The following is a 6,798-nucleotide window of genomic DNA, read 5'->3' on the forward strand; positions in this document are numbered from 1 at the left end:
GGGGTGCGGGGGGGGGGCGGGGGCGTGGTTTGGGAGCCTGAGGGCAGCAGGGCCAGCCCGGGTGGAAGGTGCCTGTCCGCTGCTGGAGTTCAACCCTTCTGGCGAGGGAAGGGCAGGAGGGACATGCTTCCATCCAGCCTACCAGAGCAAACCATTCTAGCCCCCAGGCTGCCAAGGAGGGAGCTGGCCGCACCCACTGCTGGCCCAAAACCCTAAGAAGCTCAGGGTCAACCTTCCCCTTTTAAACCCCAGGAACTAAGCTCGTTTGAGGCCCAGTAACTTGAAACACTGCAGCCAGATTTCCACCTGGAGATCCTCCCCTCCCCTCCCATCTTCATCCCCTACCCCTCCCTCAACCTTGCTCCAGAAACCCCCTAATCCCAGAGATCAGCCTGGTGGCCTAGTCCCCCCACCTCACCTGACAGAAGCTGTTTCAAGGACAGAGTAGGCCTTGCTGCAGGCGCGGGAAGGGAGGGCGTGTTGGATCCAGCCGCTTGCTGCCCACTGAAGCTCTCGTGTCTCCCCACCAGCGGCGAGCTATAAACCAGCTCCCTGGTGGGGGAAGCGCTGATGTGTAGTATCTGCCGACTTAGTGGTGTAAACACTCCACCTGCACGATGCCCGAGCACTTCCTGCATGAGCTGCACACGCAGCACCACAGCCCCCTTCCTATCAGCTCGCCTTCCTGGGTTTCATAATCTGTCCTGACTCCACCCCTTGACCCTTTTCCTTGAATCCTTCTTGACCTGGCACAGCCCTCTGGGTGGCCACTCTTTCATCTGAGGCTACACAGGACCTGGGACCGGACTCTGGAATGAGGACAAGGGCTTCTGTGCCCGGACAGTCTGAGCACAGCTTCAGTGTGGTGGGAAAGGAATGTGGAAAATAAGACACACTCCCTGCTCCCCCCCGCCCCCCCCACCTCCAGCCTGCCCCCCAGCACCCCAACCACAGGTGCTGTGCCCTCTGGGGGCTCTGATTCAGTAGCCTGGGGGGATCTGGCCTCTGATTTAGCGGTGGTGGGGCGTCTGAGATCTGATTCAGTGTGAGGGGTGGTCTCTGATTCAGTGGACGGTTGGGTATCCAGGTTCTGATTCAGCAGTGAAGGGAGGTCCTGGGCTTTGATTCAAAGGGTGTTGGGGGGGGGGTTGTTTTTTAAGGGCATCCTAGGTGATTCTAAAAAGTAGCTGCTGCCCGTGGGCACGACCCTTTGATGACCAGACCTCCAGGAGCCAGCTGGCTGTCAGGGTGATGACAAGGCAGACACAGCCCACCAGAGCAGAACAGCGGCCCTGCCCCCCACCCCAGACTGGGCCAGAGGTCCACCTTCAGAGCCTCTGCTGGTTCTCAGCTGGGCCAGGGCCACAGGCGCCACTTTCGGGAAACCTAGGAGAAGCCCTCACCTCTCCCGGCACTCAGACCCCAGTGCTCTTTCAAGCCCTTTGCCCCGGTGCTCGGAAGGCTCCTGGGCTTCAGTGAGCAGGATGAAGGGTGCGTCTGAGGCCAAGGGCTGCGCAGCCATCCGGGGACACAGCTGAAGGGTGCACAGGGGCACCCCAGCCAAGGGAGCCCCCCATCCTCCTGCAAATGTGTGCACAGACCCGTGACCTGGCATAGCCCCCTGGGTGGCCACCTCCACATCTGAGGCTACACAGAACCTGGGACAGGACAGTCTGAGCACAGCTTCGGTGCGGCCCACCCTAGGTTCTCCTCCAGAGCCCTGCCTTTGACAACACAGCCGGGTGCCTGAGCCTGGAACGGGACAAATGGACAAAGGTCATCCGCAGCCAAACTTCCCGGGTGGGCGTACCGAGCTGCTGTCCCTTCCCCTTGATAGCGTTAAGTTTAAAAGGTCTCTAAGGTGCATGCGTCTGAGTGATATTAAAAAAACAAAAAACTAATATCTTAGGAATGGGAACATTCCTAAGATATACTTATCTTAGGCAATACTTATTGACGCAGTGACACTATTTAAGGCAGAAAGCACAGGAACCCCAGACCCAGGACCCAGCACAGTGGTCATGGTCATGCGGGCACTGAGGGGCTGGTTGTCCTCAGAATCCTGGCATGTTTGGGGTTGTGGGCTTTTTAAAGTAAATCAAGTGGGCCATGTAGAGGCCCAAGGAGGGGAGTGTGTCTGGGCCGAGCAATTAGGAATAGCCCAACTCTTATAAACCCAAGGTTCCAAAACAGAACAAAGGAGGGCCTCCCTCTGAGATTTCCGTGGTTCCATCAGCCATGCCTGGTGCACCATGGGGATCATGGGCACCCCAACCTTTGAGGCCCCATTCTCTGCCCGCCAGGGCTGGGTCCTCCCTGGAGGCCCCCAGGATCCTCAGGAGAACTAGCATCTGGGAGGGTGAGGAGGCAGAGGGATGGGTGCCAAGGCCCAGAGGCAGGAGGGTTCAGCGTGTTCTGGGACCTGCGTGGGCCAAGGGGCTGCCATGTGAAGCTCACGTGGGGAGGGGGCCATCTTTTGTGCCTGGACCAAGGCCCAGTATGGCCATCTCTCCCACCAACCCCTGAATGCCCCAGAAGCTCTTCAGACACTACTTTCTCCCAGCTAACCCCCGAGCCCAGGGTGCCAGCCACACTGAAATGAGCCCCGCCCTGTTCTCCACACCAGATGGTCCTCAAACTGAGGTTTCTAGTGAATTTCAATTTGCCAGCGAAGGTGGAGGTGGTGGTGAGCAAGCAGGGAAGATGATGGAGGACTGGGGGGCTCTAGGTTGGGGGCAAAGGGATTTCGCTCAGCAGTGCTCTGTGTATTTATGGGGTGGGTGGAGAAGGGGCTGGGATTTCCAAGAGCAAAATGTCCTCATCAGCCCAGCCCGTCATGTTGAAGAGGCAGGCCTGGGTACAGGCTGGCTGATGTTCCAAGGAAAACCCAGGGTGAGAGGAGCAGCCCCCTTGGGGGCCGGCTGGAGACCCTCAGTGCAGCGCAGAGGGAGGTGGCACCAGCACATCTGTGAGCACACGCCGGCTGGCTGTCCTTTCAGTGACATTTAGTCTCCCGGAGAAGCATGCAAACCACGTACGCAGCCCAGAAATAACCCGCCCTCTGGGCCTCAGAAAGCTGATCTCCCAGGTGGGGTGTATGTGCCCGCTTCTGGGTCAGGTGAGGTTCCAGGGGCTGCCCCCCAGGTGCCGGCCCAAAGAGGAATGTACACAGAGGTCCCTCAGAATGACCCGTCCATCGTGCCCTCCCAAATCAAGGGCTCCCACCAGCTGCTCCCTCAGGGGCCCACTGGCTATATGGGTGAGGGTCCCAGCTGGGGTCAGGCTCCAGCTTCTGCATTACCCCTCTCCCCAGTGCCCCCCTTCTCTGCCTACACTCACCCACTTTGAATGCCATCTTGGTGGTGACAGTGTCCAGCCTCACCCCCACCCCCACACATCCACCCGGAGAGCTAGTCCAAACCTCATACCAATGTGTTCCCAGCCCGACCCCACACGCCTACCTCAGAGCCAGCCCTGAACTCACATCCTGTTGGCCTCACCACCTCCCAGACCCCTTCTGCCACTCCAATCCAGCCACAGCCTGCCGCTGCTCCTTAGGCCTCTGTACTGGCAGTCCCCTCATCCACCTTGGGTCCTGGGTCTGTGGCCCATCAGTCCCCAGGGCAGGCCATGAACCCAGGGAGCGGGTTTCAGTGCTGGGGGCCCCCAGCCCTAGAGCCTGTGGCCTGTCCCAGGTGCTTAGTCGGTGCACTTTCTAGGCTGGCCAGTTACCTAACTGAACTTCTAGTCCTTGGAGACTAGCTCCAGGTGGGCAGGGCAGGAAAGGGGCAATTACGTTTCTTCCTGACTCTTCCCGCACCAGGAGGCTTGGGAGACATGCCTGAGCAGCAGGGAAGCAGGCCAGTGTGGCTAGCACCTGGCTCCTCGAGCCCCAAGGCCCCTGAAGCCCATGAGGGTAGCTGACAGGCAAGAGGGTGCTGCACCTCAGGAGGAGGTAGGACCTCCCCTTCTTCCTTCCCCCACTGCCCCTGTTGTGCAAACAGGTAACCAGAAGACCCAGGACACTCTCACCCATCCACCACTGGTCAGAGTGCCTGTCTCCCTCCCAAGAGGGGGGAAAGGACCCCAGATGCCCTCCTCAGCCCTGCCCTCACCTGTGTTTGGAGCTGTGACTGGAGGGAGGTGACTGGGGCTTTTTCTGGGGAGGTGGGAGCCGGGCAGTGGGTGAAGGTCTGATCCAGGCCTCCTCAGCTTGGCCTGGGCCCTCCACCCCACCTCCACTGACCACACAGCTCTCCACCACATGCCCAGTGCTCCTGCAAACACTCAGGTGGGCTCACGTCCTCTTGCAGGGGCCGGTGGGGTGGAAACAGTGGCCTCATTCACCAGATTGGACACTGCGCCCCAGGCCAGCCCCTAGCTCTGAGTCATTCTCTGCTCCACCACCATCACCCCGTTATGACAGGAGGAGGCCATTCGAGAGGGGCCCTGGGGATGTTTTTGTGCTTACCCTGTTAGAGCCCCCTCCTCTAGAGAGCTCAGTGGGCAATGAGGAGGGGCCAGGAGGTAGTTGAGCAGGCCCAAGCTGCCCCGCTCCAGGCCTTGACCCAACCCTGCCCAGCCTGGGAGTGCCTGGCCTGCCCATTCCCGTGGCCACCTTGTCCCATTCCTCAACTCCCTACAGCCCCCGCAACCCGAAAGCCTGTAACCTAAGGCCAAGGCCCAGAAGGTGGTCTCTATGTCGGCAAGCCCCACCAGCCAAGAGGGGCACCTTCCACCAAAACTGGGTTCCCAGCTCCCACCACCATAGGGCCACCATAGGGCCTTTGGAACAAGTAGGAGAGGGGAAGTGGCTGAGGAGGGGAGAACGGCTGGGGAGGGGGATGTGCAAGGACCCTAGGCTCCACCCACCACCACCACCACCACCACCACCGGACCCGAGGGTGCAGGACAGACAACGGACGCTCCTTCCCGTTCCAGCTTCTGGCTGGGCAGGTGGGGGTCAGGCCGACCTCGCCGGCAGCGGGGGGGCTGGGGGTGGGGGGTTGGGAGACAGGATGCTCCGCATGGCCCCGCCCCAGCCCCCCTGCTTGGCCGCGCGCGGGACGTGGGGGACGTGACCGCGCCAAGGGAGGAGCCGCCGCCGTATTGCCTGGAGTAGGCGCCCTCCCGCCCGCTACCGTATTGGCCAGAGCGCACAGCCAAGGCGCGAGCCTGCCCGGGTCAGCGAGCCCCGGAGCCACACTGGGCGTCCCCGAGGGCCGAAGGGGACCCCGCGGCTCCCACAGAGCGGGGCCCGCTTTACTGTCCCCCCGTTGGGGCTGGGCCAGGTGGGCGCGAGTTGGAGCCAGCAACATTGACTGAGAACTCCGGGTCTCCGGGACCCACTTCCCCGCAGAGCCCGTTTCACAGATGGAGACTGAAGCCGGGAGGTCTGCACTCGCCGAGGCGAAGCCATGAGGAGCCCCATGCCTTGTCCGCTCCCGCCCCGCCCCTGTGTCGCGGCCCAATGCGCCTGATCCTGCCTGATCCGGAGGTGTCTCCAATGGACTGATCGCTCTGCCTGGCTGTCTTCTTCACTGGTCACTTCCCAGAAGGGCCAGCCCGGGGCCCTGGGGTCGCTCTGCTGGGCTCCTCACCTCGAAGGGGCTGAACTGGCCCCCTCCACACCCGCCAGGTCTCTGGGAGGACCGCCCTGGTGCAAGTCAGCCTTGTCATACGGACACCACCAGCCAGTGCGTGGGACCCCACAGACCCCGCTCCACACACTGTCCCTGGCCAGTGTCCTGAGGAGCATGAACACCTCCCGCTCCTTCTGCCCTCCAAACTGAGGTGTCCAGCTGAAGTGGGTGAGAGCTGTGTTGCCTCCTGGGTGTCAGGCCCTGCCCAAGGTCACACGGGGTTGTTACAGAGCCTGTCTTGGGATCAGGCCTCCCAAAGTCCACCCCAGGCACTGTCTACACCACAGACTGCTGGGCAGGAAGGCTCCACACCTGTCTGGGTGCTGCCACACATGCCCTCAGAGCCCCTTGGGGGCAGACCTCCCACCATAGGAGCAACTCCTTAACAGCTGAGCCCAAAGGGCCCAGTCCATCCTCCAGGACACACTCCTGCATCTGTCCCTGTCCCTCCCAGTGCCCATCTGACCCCTGAAGACTTTTGGGCCTTCAGAATGAGGCAGTGGACCCCTGAACCCACTAACCCACACAGTACCCACACCTGCCCTTGGCTTTGGACAAGCCCCTCTGACCTCGGCTGCATGAAGGCCGTTGGTCCAGCTGCCATCTCCTGTCCCTCAGACCATTCAGCCTGGCCATGGTCATCACACAGAGTGATCCTGTCAGCCCAGGCACCTCTGGGTGTGCAGCTTAGTGCATTTGGGACAGAGAAGCACTCTGCCCCTTTGTCCTCACCCAGAATCCAGGCACCCCACCCCCACCCCCACCCCAGCGGCCATGACCCCAACTGCTTCCCCTTCCACTCACAGGCCTGCCAGCCACGGGCCTGGGCCAGCATCCATGTAGGTAAGTTGTCAACCCACTTTTCAGGTAAGTAAACCAAGGCCCCTGAGGCCCCACCTGGTCTTCCCAGGGCTAGGGGCCTGGGAGGGGGGCTGAGGCGAGCTCAGGGACTCCAGTTTGATCCTGGAGGGGGGTCCCCATCTCTCTGCCCAGGGTCTGGATCAGAAGCCTTTGCCTGAGGGCGGGTTTGGGTTGGTGAGTGTTTAGGGAGGCAGTGAGAACAGGGAGGAGGTGAGAGAGAGGACGGGCCCTCGGGCACAACCACCCGGGCGCGCCGGCCTGGAGCGTACGTGCTCCCCATTCCCCCCCCCCCCCC

General features: G+C 61.6%; 1 protein-coding gene across 1 annotated transcript in view; it reads right to left on the bottom strand.

The window, feature by feature from the left end:
* SLC16A3 (solute carrier family 16 member 3) overlaps positions 1–3,641 on the bottom strand; it is a 7,546-nt gene extending 3,905 nt beyond the window's left edge. The window contains exon 1 of the mRNA XM_007462296.1: positions 3,637–3,641. The gene's annotated coding sequence lies outside the window, so the exon portion shown is untranslated. The remainder of the gene's footprint in view (positions 1–3,636) is intronic.
* Between the last annotated feature and the right edge of the window lie 3,157 nt (positions 3,642–6,798).

Source organism: Lipotes vexillifer, unplaced genomic scaffold, assembly GCF_000442215.2.
Source record: "Lipotes vexillifer unplaced genomic scaffold, Lipotes_vexillifer_v1.1 scaffold1691, whole genome shotgun sequence".
NCBI lineage: Eukaryota > Metazoa > Chordata > Mammalia > Artiodactyla > Lipotidae > Lipotes > Lipotes vexillifer.